This window comes from Eubalaena glacialis, chromosome 6 (genome assembly GCF_028564815.1).
Source record: "Eubalaena glacialis isolate mEubGla1 chromosome 6, mEubGla1.1.hap2.+ XY, whole genome shotgun sequence".
NCBI classification, from domain to species: domain Eukaryota; kingdom Metazoa; phylum Chordata; class Mammalia; order Artiodactyla; family Balaenidae; genus Eubalaena; species Eubalaena glacialis.
In genome coordinates this window covers 2260751-2275101 of record NC_083721.1, presented here as the reverse complement: position 1 = coordinate 2275101, position 14351 = coordinate 2260751, and the positions used below count along the sequence as shown (strand labels likewise).

At 50.5% G+C, this 14351-nt stretch overlaps 1 protein-coding gene across 1 annotated transcript in view; it reads left to right on the top strand.

Annotated features, from left to right (window-relative positions):
- Window positions 1-376: 376 nt before the first annotated feature.
- The window catches only part of AGPAT3 (1-acylglycerol-3-phosphate O-acyltransferase 3), a 91768-nt gene continuing 77793 nt past the window's right edge, over window positions 377-14351 (top strand). The window contains exon 1 of the mRNA XM_061193849.1: window positions 377-488. The gene's annotated coding sequence lies outside the window, so the exon portion shown is untranslated. The remainder of the gene's footprint in view (window positions 489-14351) is intronic.

Genomic DNA, 14351 nt, shown 5'->3' with positions numbered 1-14351 from the left:
ACACGGGCCCGTCCCTTCCCAGCCGGCGCCCCGCCAGGCCGCCCACCCCGGTGTCCCCCTGTCTCCCCCCGTGTCCCGTGTTCCCCCGCTGTCCCCCTGTACCTCCCTGTCCCCTTGGCTTATCCCCCCTTGTGTCCCCCCCCACCCGTATTCCCTCCCCACTGTTCCCCTGTACTCCCGCGTCCCCGGCATGTCTCCCCGCTGTGTCCCCCCCCGCACGTCCCGTGTCCCCTCCCCGCGTGTCCCCGCCGCCCCGCGCGCCGGCGGAACTGTGGGATCGCCGCGCACAGGAAGTGGCGGGGCGGCGCGGCCGAGGGCGGAGGGCGGCGGGCCGGGCGGGGCGGGATGGGGGCCGGGGGCGGCGGGCGCCGCACTCGCTGAGGCCCGACGCAGGGCCGGGCGCGCCCAGGGCCGGAGCGCAGCGGCCGGAGCGGCCCGGAGGCGACGCCGGGGCCGAGCGCGCGACGAGCAGGTGGCGGCGGCTGCAGGTGAGCGGCGCGGCCCCCGAGGTCGGCCCCCCGCCCGGCCCGCCGCCCGAGGTCGGGGCTCCCTCCACCGCCGCCCCAGGTCGCCCCCGACCCGGGCCCCGCGCCGCAGTGGGCCGGCTGCGCTCCGCCCGGCGCGGGGCCTGCGGGAGGACCGGGACTGGGGCCCGCGGGCCCGGGTCCCCTCCCGGCCTCCCCGGGGCCTCGTCCGGCCAGGCCCAGGCCCCGTCCCCCTCCCGGTCCCCGCAGGCCCGCCTGGGGCGCTGCAGCCGGGCGCGCCGGTCCGGGCTGGCGCGCGGCCAGGGCCGGGGCACCCCAGGAGGGAAGGGCGACCCGGCTGGGCGAGGGCACGACACCCCCGCCCCTCTACCTGCGGGGTTTCTCGGGCCCCTCTGCTCCCCGCGGATGCGACGTGCCCCCCCCACCCCGGTTTCTGGGCGCTGGGAACCTGGGCCCCGAGCGCTCCCCCGACCCTGCGCTCTTCGGCCAGGGGTTAGTTTCACTTTTTGCTCGGCCAGGAGGGAGGGCTGCAGGTGGGAAGGCGCAGCAGTGGTGGGTGCTGAGTGTTCAGATTTGACTTTGGCGCTTGGACCAAAGGCCGACTGTGAATTTCCACGGTTCCAGTCAGGTGATGGGGTCGGTCAGTAATCCAACAGCCATTTGGGAGGAAAACCACCGCCACCCCCAGGGCCGCCCAGAGCACCCCGGTCGGTTGATCCTGCCCGAGGGTCTCAGGAAGGGAGGATGACTAGCAGTTGAAGCTACCTTGAAAATATTGTGCAGGTTCTCTCTTTCTTCCAACTTTTTTTTTTTTTTTGGGCTGTGTTGGGTCTTCGTTGCGGTGCACGGCCTTCTCACTGTGGTGGCTTCTCTTGTTGCAGAGCACTGGCTGTAGGTGCGGGCTTCAGTAGTTGTGGCACGCGGGCTCAGTAGTTGTGGCTCACGGGCTCTAGAGTGCAGGCTCAGTAGTTGTGGCGCGCAGGCTTAGTTGCTCCGTGGCATGTGGGATCTTCCCGGACCAGGGCTCGAACCCGTGTCCCCTGCATTGGCAGGGGGATTCTTAACCACTGCGCCACCAGGGAACCCCCCCCGACTTTTTTTTTAAAGCACAGTATATACAGTCTCCTCTAAGAGAATACTAGAGCAGTCAGGTTCCTTTTCATAGGAAATACGATCTTATGAGAAGGAAAAATGAGGTGGGCCGTTGGCCTTGAGATAGACTGGAATGAGAATTGCCACCCATATTAAGGGTGGAAACCACCCAGAGATCCCAAACCCCTAGTGGTGTGTGGTGGCCTGGCGATGGCTGTGTGCTGAGGGGCCCAGTGATGTTGGACTAAGCCGGGGGGATCCCCTACGTGTTCTAAATTACAGCTCTGCAGGCTGACTGTACTCATTTAGGGACTGCTAATCAACGTTTTCTCCGTTTAAAGCTTCGTAAGGGATCTCAGTGAGATTCTGAACATTCTCTAATTTGATCATTTCCTTACTGCTTTCCCTCCCCCGTTTCTGGATCATCCTGACTCCACCCTCCTCTCCCTCAAAGTTGCAGAGTTGGCCTGTTACAACTCACTTCTGTATCCCTTTCTCAGCCACTCTGAGGGAATCTTCGTGATTACATTGTTTAAAAAAAGGTGCTACATGTGATTGACATTCACACACACACGTGATTTGCACTCAGAATGCCCACACATGTGGCTGAGGTTCAGCATGCACAGGCCCTCCTCTTGGCCTCGGAAGGGGCAGGCCTTGATGTTCTGAACCACACTTCACGGGCATGCAGACCGGCTGTGTTGGCCGGGGCATGCTGCTCACCCCGCCTGCGTGGGGCCTGCAGGGGCATGTCTGCCAAGAGGGCTGAGGCTGAGCAGTAGCCTGGAGAACGTGCGGGAGCAGGGTTAAAGTCCCTGTCGTAGGAGGTGAAGGGAGGTGCAGGAGGGACACTTGCATTGCCAGGGTGTGGACTCTAGAAGCCGCCTCCTGGGAGGATGGTGCTACGCCCTGGCCGGCAGGCTGATGTTCCGTGTGCCTGTCTCACGTCTAGGTGCCAGGGCCAGGGAAGCAAACTGAAAGCAGTTGTTTATTTTGGAAGTCAGAAAAAGTGCATCCACCGAAGTGATCTGGTCTGTCCATTTTTACTCCAGCATCCCACGTTAACTAGCGTGGGTCCTAATACACAGGGTTAGCCCTTTATTTACATGTGACACCTCTGATGGCACTTCCACCTTGGAAAAGAGTGGTCTGAGAAAACCCAGAGGTTTGGTTACCCCCTGAAGGTTGGGTCGCAGATCGGGGTGGCCAGAATTTAAACTAAGTTCCATGGACTCCCACCTGCTCAGCCCCATCTGTCTGCTAAAAGTCTAGAAACACTTTTATCTCTGGTCAAATCAGAGGTAGGAGGGAAATGTTGAAATCAACATAAACAAGGAAAATGAGAAACAGAAATTGTGTTTGAGAAGAGCCAATTTACTGGGTTTCCGGGGCGGGGTGGAGGGGAGGGTGTGGTCAACATGTCCAATCGCATTGGACCCCCAAAACACACATCTTCCCCTGGCTTTCAGCCTGACCTAGCGTGGGAGACAGGAGAGGGGGCTTCAGTGGAGATCAGTGGCGGCCCCTCGCTGTTAGCAGTTAGCCCCTGACCCCATCAAAGTCCACCTGGGGCAAAAGCAGTGGCTTCTGCTTCCATCTTTTTCTTCCCTCTCTTGGGCCTCATCAGAAACTCTAATATTTTACTGTTACAAGTTGTGGCGGATTGATATTTATAGAGCAAGGCATTGGATGCAATTGGCTACATTTGCCTGTTCCTTTCTTTTTTTTTTTTTTTTTTTTTATAAATTTATGTATTTATTTACTTTTTGGCTGCATTGCGTCTTCATTGCTGTGCGCGGGCTTTCTCTAGTTGCATTGAGCGGGGGCTACTCTTTGTTGCGGTGCGCGGGCTTCTCATTGCAGTGGCTTCTCTTGTTGTGGAGCACAGGCTCTAGGCGTGCGGGCTTCAGTAGTTGTGGCACGTGGGCTCAGTAGTTGTGGCTCGCGGGCTGTAGAGCGCAGGCTCAGTAGTTGTGGCACACGGGCTTAGTCGCTCCGCGGCATGTGGGATCTTCCCGGACCAGGGCTCGAACCCGTGTCCCCTGCATTGGCAGGCGGATTCTTAACCACGGCGCCACCGGGGAAGTAAGTCCTGCCTGTTCCTTTCTTAATGATTTGACTATATGACATAAGATGTTTAGTTACTCAGTCTTCTCATTGAGAAATGTATGTTACAGTCAGATTGGACTGAATTTTGTAAAACAATTGCTTGGAAATTTCATGGATTTTACTTTTGGTTGACCAAGGAATGCTTGAGGTTTTAAATGAGTTGTTTCACATTGTAAAGCGAAATGACTCTGACTTAATCTGTTGTTTCTAAAACCACTTCGTAATAATCTTAAACTAATCCTAAATTACTAATTTCAAAATGCTGGATTTTAGGCAAACACATGAGTGGTTCAGCCTGGGACAGTCTCTCATTTAGTTATTTAGAAGAATTCACCATGTCCTGATTATCTTTGTGGAGCAAAGTGCTAGAAACTGAAACACGGATCATCTGGGGGCGGCATCTGTGTTTCTCTTTGGAGGTGGAGGAGCAGATGCCCGGGGAACGTTGGCCCAAGTTCCCGCTGTAGGGCTGCAGCCTTTGGCCCTGGCCGCTGTGCTTTAATTCGCCATGTCTTTCCGCAAGTGCAGCCAGAAGGTCACAGATAGGATACATTTTAAATATTAGTGTTGAAAGAAACTGTATCCTTCAGTATGTGACAGGCAGAAGTCTTCTTCCAGGCAGGAGTGCTTTGCATCGTGCAGGACTAAAAACCGAAGCTGAAGCTGGGCGCTCCTGGTGGGGGCTGCCTGCCAGCAGCCGAGAGGCCTGTCCTCAGGTGGCCCCAGGAGGCCATGCATCATTGATGCGGCTCTTCTCAGTTCCCTCTGAAAGTGGGCGGGGAATGAAGGCAGCGATAAGAAGGATGGTAGTGAGTTCTACCGTGAGCGGCAGTGAGAAGCTGCAGCGAGGAGCACCTTTACCCGATCTGCTCTCACGGGGCCTGTGAGCCCCGCTGGCTGCATCCCTGGGGGCGGGCGTGGGGTGGGGGACTGAATTCCAGAGCTCCAGGAACGGGGGCTCTTTTTCTCTTCATCACTCGGTTTGCTGACCTGAAAACTTTATAAGTATATGCTGACGTTCAGTGTGTCCCTGCTTTGCGTCTAGTCTGATGACAACAGCTCCAATTATCGCATCTCCATGAGGCTTATTGTGTTGTCTCTGTGAGGACAGGGTATTGCCCCATTACACAGTTGGAGGAACTGGGTGGGAGAGCTTGGCCGCAGTCCCTCGGCTGGCAAGTGATACATCTAGATTTCCAACAAGGTCTCATTGAATCCAAACCAACGCGGTGCTCAGAAAACTCAGTCTATGAAAATCTGCATTTTTGAAGCAGAAACTCAGTGACTGGCTTCACAGAAGTATTCATTTAAAAAAACCTTTTCGCTTGTAGGAGGCAGGCGAGACTTGGTGGACTGGGGCCCAGAAACCCCCACTGAAGACGATAGAAACAGGTACACGCTTGAAATGATGTTGCCTGGGGAAGAAAGAAATTCCATTTATGCAGATTCATCTGTGCTCAGCTTTTCATTTTCCGCTCCGTAGCAGTAAAGTGAAGAGCTGCCTATTGACTCTTAACATAAAGAATGTGCTGATGATTGGGTTATGCTTTTCATACATTGATTTCTTTTTTTTTTTTTTTTAATTATTTATTTATTTATTTATTTTTGGCTGTGTTGGGTCTTCGTTTCTGTGCGAGGGCTTTCTCTAGTTGCGGCAACCGGGGGCCACTCTTCATCGCGGTGCGCGGGCCTCTCACTATCGCGGCCTCTTGTTGCGGAGCACAGGCTCCAGACGCGCAGGCTCAGTAGTTGTGGCTCACAGGCCCAGTTGCTCCGCGACATGTGGGATCTTCCCAGACCAGGGCTCGAACCCGTGTCCCCCGCATCGGCAGGCAGATTCTCAACCACTGCGCCACCAGGGAAGCCCCATACATTGATTTCTAATTAGACCATCGTCCCAGGCTAATTGGAGTGATTGATTGAATGAATGAATGAAGATACACATCATCCTTATGTTCAGAGAGAAATTAATCAATTGGTATACCTTCCAAAATATGGCTTCGCTAGGAGTGATTTTTGCCAAAATAAGACAAATCAGATTGTTAGATGAAGCCGTCACCTGTTTGGGTTCCGCGTGAGGAGGACGCAGGCACCCCCCAACCCCCGGCGGCAGCTTCTCTCCTGAGGGGAGTCTGAGTGTCAAAGCACCCTGACAGCCTCAGAGACAAAGTTTAGTGACTTGGAATCCACAAAAGTAGAAATAAATAATCACAACAGTAAAAATAACCCCAAACCGTGAATAGTCCCTTGGCCCCCGGCAGCGTTTTGGTTTAGTTTCAGGAAAAGCCCTGCAGTCTGGCAGGTCCCCTTGAGCTGTTATTTGGGCTCCTTTGCTATAACTAGTGGTGAGCTGTTACACAAAAATGAGTGTCCAGCGATGAAAGGAAGCAGAGTGCTTCTAGACGAGGGGCAGAGGTCAGAGCACACGTGTGTTAGCGCACGGCAGCTATTTTCAGCTTCCTAAATCGAGGCACTACCTACCGTAACTTCAGTTCCAGAACGTTTGTTAGAAAATGCTTTGGTGGCCTGCGGTGCAGTTCTAGCTCCAAGCCAACAGGGTGTTTTCGTGGGGTCCCAACTGCTTTGTACCTGGCACTTCCTTAAATTTTAATGAGTTATTGGGTATAAATGTTTCTACTTTGGTAAACAAAGCTATATGTGAAAGTTGTAGACACAGATCTAACACGTGCCAGGCAGGGGTGGCCGTGCCGATGAGTGATGACTGTATGTCTCTTCTCTCGGATGTGCCTTGCCTGACCCCCAGCCTCTGACCCCTCTGACCCCCAGCCTCCGACCCTCAGCCACGGACCCCTAGCAGACATGCCAGGCAGGTATGGGACCAAACTCACTAGCTCTTTGGTCTGCTGAGACAAGCCAAAAATCTAGATCTTTCTATGCAATTATTTATTTTTAACAAGCTGCGGGCAAACGAAAAAATGTTCCTGCCTGAATTTAGCCTCTGGGCCACTATTTTTACAACCTCTGGTCTACAATATTTGTTTAATTTTCAAAATAAAGTAAGTGAGCCAATTAAATGAGGACTAAATGGGCACTTTCAAAATGCATGCAAGAGAAGCAAAACAAGAATAACAGAAACTCAAGACTTTATGTACAGATGAAAACCAAAAGAATTGTCTTTCTTATCTCAACCATGGCTGCTGGAAACAGGATGGGGTTACGTGATGCTGGGTAGAGGAAAAGAGAAGATGGTACTCAGAGGGGTGTCAGTCTGGGAACAGGGGAACTCCGTGTGTCTCCAAGTGCGTGCAGGAGGCCCTCCTGAGGTCCATGTAAAGAGGAAGTAATGTTTACAAAATGCATCGGGACTTTTACCAGAGGCACTCCTCATCTTGCTCTGTTTTGATGGCATGTTCTGTGTCCACGCCTCTCGTTACATGTGTAGAATGGGACCACTGGGCGGGGAAGTCCAGGCAGGTTAAAATTTACACAGTGATATTTACACTGGGCTGTTTCCCAGAGTGATGGGAAAGACTCAGACTAAGGGTGTAAGTGGACCCACATACTCCATAGCACGTGGTATTGTCATTAATTTTTGCAAATAGATTGGATGCAAAATGTTACTGTCTGATTGTGGCCTTGATTTGTGTTTCCTGGTAGATGGAGTTGATACTCTCCCTATATTTACTGGTAGACGTGTTTCCTCCCCTGTGAATTCCTTCACCCATTTTCCTGTTAGGTGATAACTTTTTCTTACGTATTCCTTACATATAATTCTATATGGTATGTTTCCTTATGTATTCAGGATAGTGATCCTTTGTTGTAATGTGTTCATCAGGTACCTTTCCTAGCCGTGTCTTGTCTTTTTACTTTATTTTGATGAATAGAAATTCTTAATTTAATGTAGAGTTTATCCATCTTTTCTTTTGTGGCCTTTCGAGTGTTGCTGAGAAGTCCTTCCCAGCCCTGGGGTCACTCGTGTATTCTCCTGTGTTTTCTCGTAGAAGTTGTAACGTTTGCTTTCCACGCTGAAGTCCCTCGGGTGTGGACTCTGTGGTGACGAGTAGGGAGCTCTGTCCCCATGTGGAGAACAGTTGTCCTGACACCAGCCTCAGCCGGTCGGTCCTCTTTCCCTGCTGACCTGTTGTGCCACTGCAGCCATGTGTCCAGTTCCCTCGGTTGGCTTCTCTGTCCCGCCGGTCCGTGTGTCTGCGTGAGTGGCGCCTGCTCCTGTTGCTGTCTGGACATCCTCCCCGCTACCGCCCCGCTGCCACCTGGGTTCTCTAGAGCGCCTGGCTATTCTTGCTCTGTGTTTATCTGTGTTAAAATCAGCTTGTCAAGTTTCATGAAAACCTTTGTCAGGATTTAGATAGAAATTGCACCAATTCCATAGATCAGTTGAGGGGAATTTCTATTTTATGGTATTAAGACTTCCTGCTGTAAACGTGGTGTGTCTCAACTAATGTAGATCTTCTTAAATGGCTTTTAATAAGGCCCTGTATATACTATAAGTATACGCTCTTAGACTCTGTGGTTAAATTTATTCCCAGGTGTCCTTATTATTTTTGTTACTTTCATAAGTGGTATTTTTTTTTTAAATGGCTTTTCTTTCTTTTCTTTTTTTTTTATAAATTTATTTATTTATTTATTTATTTATTTTTGGCTGTGTTGGGTCTTTGTTTCTGTGCGAGGGCTTTCTTTAGTTGCGGCAAGCGGGGGCCACTCTTCATCGCAGTGCGCGGGCCTCTCACTGTCACGGCCTCTCGTTGCGGAGCACAGGCTCCAGACACGCAGGCTCAGTAGTTGTGGCTCATGGGCCTAGTTGCTCCACGGCATGTGGGATCCTCCCAGACCAGGGCTCGAACCCGTGTCCCCTGCATTGGCAGGCAGATTCTCAACCACTGCGCCACCAGGGAAGCCCTCATAAGTGGTATTTTTAAATTTTATTTTTTTATTTAAAAAAATTTCTAACTCTTGTTGGTGTTGAACAGAAATGCAGTTGATTTTGGATATTGATTTTATATCCAGTCACCTTGCCAATCTCTTATTTCTTATAATTTACCTGTACATTTCGGGGATTTTCTGCGTAGACAGGGAATGGTGATGGCTTCGTTTCTTCCTTATGCCTCTAATATTTTTCCATCCTGTTTTACTGCCTGGGCCAGGGCCGTCAGGACCATATTGAATGGAAGTGTGATAGGGCGTTTTTGTCCTATTCCTGATTTTCAGGAAATGCTGCTCAGTTTTCCCGTTTGGTGTTGGTACAAACACGGAGGCCGCTTAGTTCAGAATCTTCCTATGGCTCCTCCTAGGAACAAAGGAGCAAACAGATGGAAGGACATAAGAGGAGAAGAGATTCAAGACTTACCTTCATGGGTCATCAGGGAGACGCAAAAATAAAAGCACAGTGAGATGCCGGCCTACCGCACCGGGGGAGCCAGAATGTAGAGGGAGTGCCTGGGCCAGGTGCGGGCACAGACGTGAGTCAGCGGAGCGCAGGTGTGGGTGTAGACTGGTGGGCCGTGTCTGCACAGGGGGCTTTCACCTCTTGGCGCACCTGGCACGTGGTCCCGGGACGTCTGGGTGCCCCCAGTATGGGCAAGGTGTCCCCAGCAGCACTGCTTACTAACGGCCCCGGGGACACTGCTGGGGGAGAGGCCGGGGTTAGGGCTAAGCGTATGGCATGTGGGGCGGTAAGAACGCCTTTTCAAATTTCTTGTATTGAAGCGACGACGTACTGGGAGGAGACTCAAGACTTCACATGAGGGGTGGGAGGGTGCAGCGGGGAGGGGCCACAGTGTGTTACGTATCTCCTTGGATTATGTTACCTGTTTACAATAATGAAATAATAAAAAAAAAAAGAGAGAAAATGCTTATTTTTCTTTAGATGCCCCCTTTCCGGTTAAGAAAGTTGTCTTGTTTATACAAATATTTGACTGAAAATGTTTTATCGAAGACTTTTTCTGCATGTATTAAGCTGATTGTATAAGATTTTCTCCTTTGATAGGTTGATTTGGTGAAGTACATGAGTAGATTTTCTTGCTTTTCTGGAAATGTCCCATCTCGGCCATGATATATTATTTTGTATTGCATTACCACATTCGGTTTGTTAATATTTTGTTTAGAATTTGTTGCACCTTTGTTTAGAAGTGCGCATGGCTTGTAATTGTCCTTTATTATACTGTCCCCGTCTTGTCTGGGTTTGGTGCTGGCTTATACTGGTCTCATCATATGAGTGGACAGTATTGCCTCCTTTTCTGTGGTATAAAAGAGCTTATGTGAGACTGAGGTTATGCGTTTCTTACATAATTTCTTTGTCTGGGCCTGGCTTTCGTGCAGACAGATTTTTACATCCTGGTCGATTACTTTAATAGTACAGATCTGTTCAGCTTTTCCAGCCTTTTAAAAATAAGATTTGGTATTATTTTCTAGGGAGTGATCTGCGTTAGTTATCTGTTGCTATATAACAAATGACCCCAACACTTACTGGCTGTCAACAGCACTTACCATCTCACCATTTCTGTGGTCCAGGAATCCAGGCTCAGCTTAGCTGGGTCCTCAGGCCCAGGGTCCCTCACAGGCGGTGAGCAAGGTGTCACCTGGGGCTGCAGTCTTATCTGAAGGCGCCACGGGGCAAGGATCCCTCTTCAAGTTCATTCATGTTTCTGTCAGGATTCAGGTCCTTGCCAGTTGTTCTGAGGGCTCCCCAACCTGGCAACTTGTCCGTCAGAGTGAGAGTGAGAGGGGGAGAGGGAGGGAGAGAGAGCACCAGCTAGATGCAGTCTCAGTGTTGTAAACCACATCTCAGATGCCACCTTCCACTACTTTTCTTGTCCACTTTTTGTTGGAAGCCAGTCACTAGGTCCAGCCCACCCTCAAGGGTGCAGGTTACACAAGGGTGTGAACCATGGGGGTCATCTTAGACCTGTCTACCCCAGTATCCATGTCAGTTACGTTGTCAGTTTCTTGGTACAAAAGTCATAATATTTTCTTAATTTTTAAATCTCTACTGTATCTGACATTAAGCTCCCCCTTTCATTCCTAAAATGTTTTTGCTTTTCTTTTTTCTTGATTCATCTTAGCAGAGGCTTCTCTGTTTCATTGCCATTTGCAAAGAGCCGACTTTCAGTTTTATAGATCTTGTACAACACATCTTTGGTTCCCATGTCATTAATTTATCCTTTCGTTGTAATCGTATCTTTCTACACTCCCTGGGTTTTTTTTTTCTTTCCTGGTGTTCCCTTTACAGGTTATTGAGTTGAAACCTTAACTTCTTTTTTATTTTTTCTAAGCATAGTTTCTTAATTTTCAGACTTTATTTCTATCATAAGCATTTAAGGCTATAACCTTACTTCCTGGTTCTGCTGTCCTGTGTCCTATATATTTTGGTGTGCAGTAATGTCATTGCTCAGTATTTGAGTTTTTGAGCATTTAAAAATCCTTTATTATTATTCTATGACCCATGAGTGATACAGAGGTACTTTTATTTTCTAAATGCACTGGGATTTTAGGTTATATATTTACTATTGACTTCACCTCAGAAGACTTGTGGGCAGAGGACATGGTCTGTGTGGCACTGACTGGCATTCTCTGAGACGTGGATTACACCCTGTCACCTCCTCCTGGCTCAGGGACCCGCTGTCAGTTCCGCTGTCCTTCCTGCATCAGTAATGTTTCCTCTCTGCTGTGTTTGTGGTCCCTTTTACATCCAGTATTCTTCAATTTCATGGTGGCATCTCCGGAGTGGATTTCTTCTTATTTTCCTGCTTTGGAGTCAATGTGCTTCCTGAGGATAAAGTTTTGTGTCTCTCAGTAATTCTGGAAAAATTTCAGCCATTCTTTTGTTGAATTTTGCTTCTACCTTATGCTTGACTTTCTCACACCATCTTCCAAGCCTCTTCAACTCTTGTTCATGTCTGTCTTTTAGTCTTTTTTTTTTTTTTTTTGCCACATTCTGGGTGATTTCCTCAGCTTTCCTTTCCAGTTTTCCAGCTCCATCTTCATCTCTGTCTAATCTGCTGCTTAACCTGCTCATTAAACTGTTCATTTTGGTGATTATAGTTTTCATTCTCAAATGTTCTCTGTGGTTCTTTCCAAACCCGCCTCTTCTCTTGCTTGGTGTTCTTTTCTTTGCACATATTTCAATTTCCTTTTTTATCTCTAAGCATATTATTCTATATACTGCAAAGAATAATGCCAAAGTAATAATAGCGCCCCAAGTAATGCCGAAGTCTAAATGTCTTGGGGGTTGAATTCCACCGTTTGTCATGCTGCCTCTCACTCCCTGAAGCTAGTTTCTCGTGTGCCTTGTCACTTGGACTGTGATCTTGTATCCAGGAGGACTTTGTCTGCAGATTCCCTGGAGCACATCTCCCTGGACAGGTTCTGCCTTCAGGAGTGCTGCCTGCTTCTGCCAGGAGCCCAGGAGTGGGACTGATCTGGAACCATTATAGGTTAATTTTCTGGACTCATAAAAGGGAACTTCTGAAGACATCATTGACAAAGAAGGAAAATGATCCCAAAACAAAACTCTGAGCTTGAAGAGATTGCTAAGGTGAATCGATACAAATCCTGATGAATAAACAATAATGAAAGTTAAGGAATGCCGTAGGTTCGAGTATACCTAAGTGACTAAGCTAACTAGGGGTAAATTTTATACTGGCGTACAACTGCCTGGTGGAAGACAATTGTGGTGTCCGGGGAGCTTAAATCTGGAGGCCCTTCCCTCCCAGTGCACGTCTTTATCAAGCGCTTTAACCAGTTTGGGACACAACTGCAAAACCTGTCTCAGATTTTGTCTTCAATGAACTGAACTTCCTGTCAACTTATCTGTCATCTGTACAACTGAGGTGGTGTCTGCTTTTTTAGAACTGGAGACTAAGCCACCATCCAAACAGTTTTCTTCAAATGACGTTTTTGGTAGCTGGAAAACTACCATACATGTGCAGTGCGCAGTATATGCCAGTAAAAGTGAAAGGGCATGATTTTTTAAGATGGTTAATACATTTTAGCATGTCCGATTTCAAAACTGGAAAATAAATGTCGGGACTTCCCTGGTGGTCCAGTGGGTAAAACTCTGCGCTCCCAGTGCAGGGGGCCCGGGTTCGATCCCTGGTTGGGGAACTGATCCCCGCGTAGAGGCCGCAACCAAGGAGTCTGCACGCAGCAACTAAAGATCCTGCGTGCCGCAATGAAGATCCCACGGGCCACAACTAAGACCCGGTACAGCCAAAATAAATAAAATAAATAAATAAATATTTTTAAAAAGGAAACTAAATGTGAAGGGAAGGACCATTAAGCATCTGGGATGGTGTTATCTGGGGGGCTCTGCCTGAGGTCGTGTCTGCCAGGGGCCTCCCGTCCCTCCTTGTTGTTTTAATTACCTGCGAGGCCGTGACCCCAGCTCGCTCTCCTCTCAGCTCCGAGCCCTAAACCCCAGGCCCACAGGTTCCCCCGCAACTGTGAACCACCCCTACCCTCTCCCCGTCTCCTGCGGAGAGGTCACCGCGCTGGTGTCCAAGCCAGGCCCCTGCCCCGCCGTGACCCCTTCCTCCGTGTCTCCCCCCCAAACCCCCACTGTCCCTGGTGGAACCTCACTGATTCCCCCCGAGACAGGCCACACACGGGCTGCTCCGGTGCCCCCAAAGGCCCCCAGCCTCCAGTTCTGCTCCCGCCAGATTCCTTCCCTAGGGCACATTGAGGTTCTGTTTCAGTAGCCCCAGTACTGTCCCTGTCACTCCCTGGCTCCAGCCCCCGTGGTGACGCCCCACCGATGCCTCCTCCCCTTCCTGGTCCTCGATGTCCCCCAACCTGGCCCCGGCTTCTCCCCCGAGGCGCGCTGCACCTTGGACCTCTCACTTCACCAGGAGGCCTTCCCCATCCCGAGTCTGAGTCGGAATGCACACGCACGCACACATGTGCTCACACGTGCACACACGTATGCTCACATATACCCACACGTGGACCACGTCGTGCAGCCCACTTTCCTTGGTTCACGTCCCACTGCTGACCTTTGCCATCTGCCCCTGTCCCTGCGGAAAGACCGCGAGGGCCGTGCTTGACTCCGTTGTATGGACAGCGACGCCTGCAGCCAGCCGTGCTGGCGGCACCGAAGCTGTTTCTGTCTCCCTGTCGGGAGTCCGGCAGGCACCCTGCACGACTCTTCCCTGGTCGGCTTCCTGAGGGCAAGTCCTCCTGGCGATCGCTGAGCCAGGGCTCCTCACGGCCAGACACTTCCGAGCCCTGTGGCCGACTTACCCCCGAAGAGACCACGCCTGTTTCCACTCACACCAGTAATACTGGAAAGAATAACACCATTCTAGGTGCCTAATAGTTTTCTCATTTCCACTTTATTTTGCAGTTTTGAAATCCAGCCTGCTAGGGCTTTGTCCCTGCATTTCACTGTGCACTGCGGCAGTAGGCAGTAGCATAACCGACGCTGTCCCCTGTGTGTTAAGGCCCGCAGTGCAAATACATGGCAGGTGGCTGGCCTTTCCCCGTGGGAGCTGCGGGATGGGCCGCGGGCTCGAGTGGCTCCCAGGAGGTGACTTCATGCCTCTCGGTGGTGGCCCTCTGCTCATCGCTCCCCCAGGGGCTGGTGAGGATTAGAAAGCATCACGTGTGAAGGTACTTTGCAGAGCGGTGTCACACACGAGGCGCCGCACGCGTGTCGGAGCAGCGATGCCGCGCGTGGGGGTGAGTGGCGCG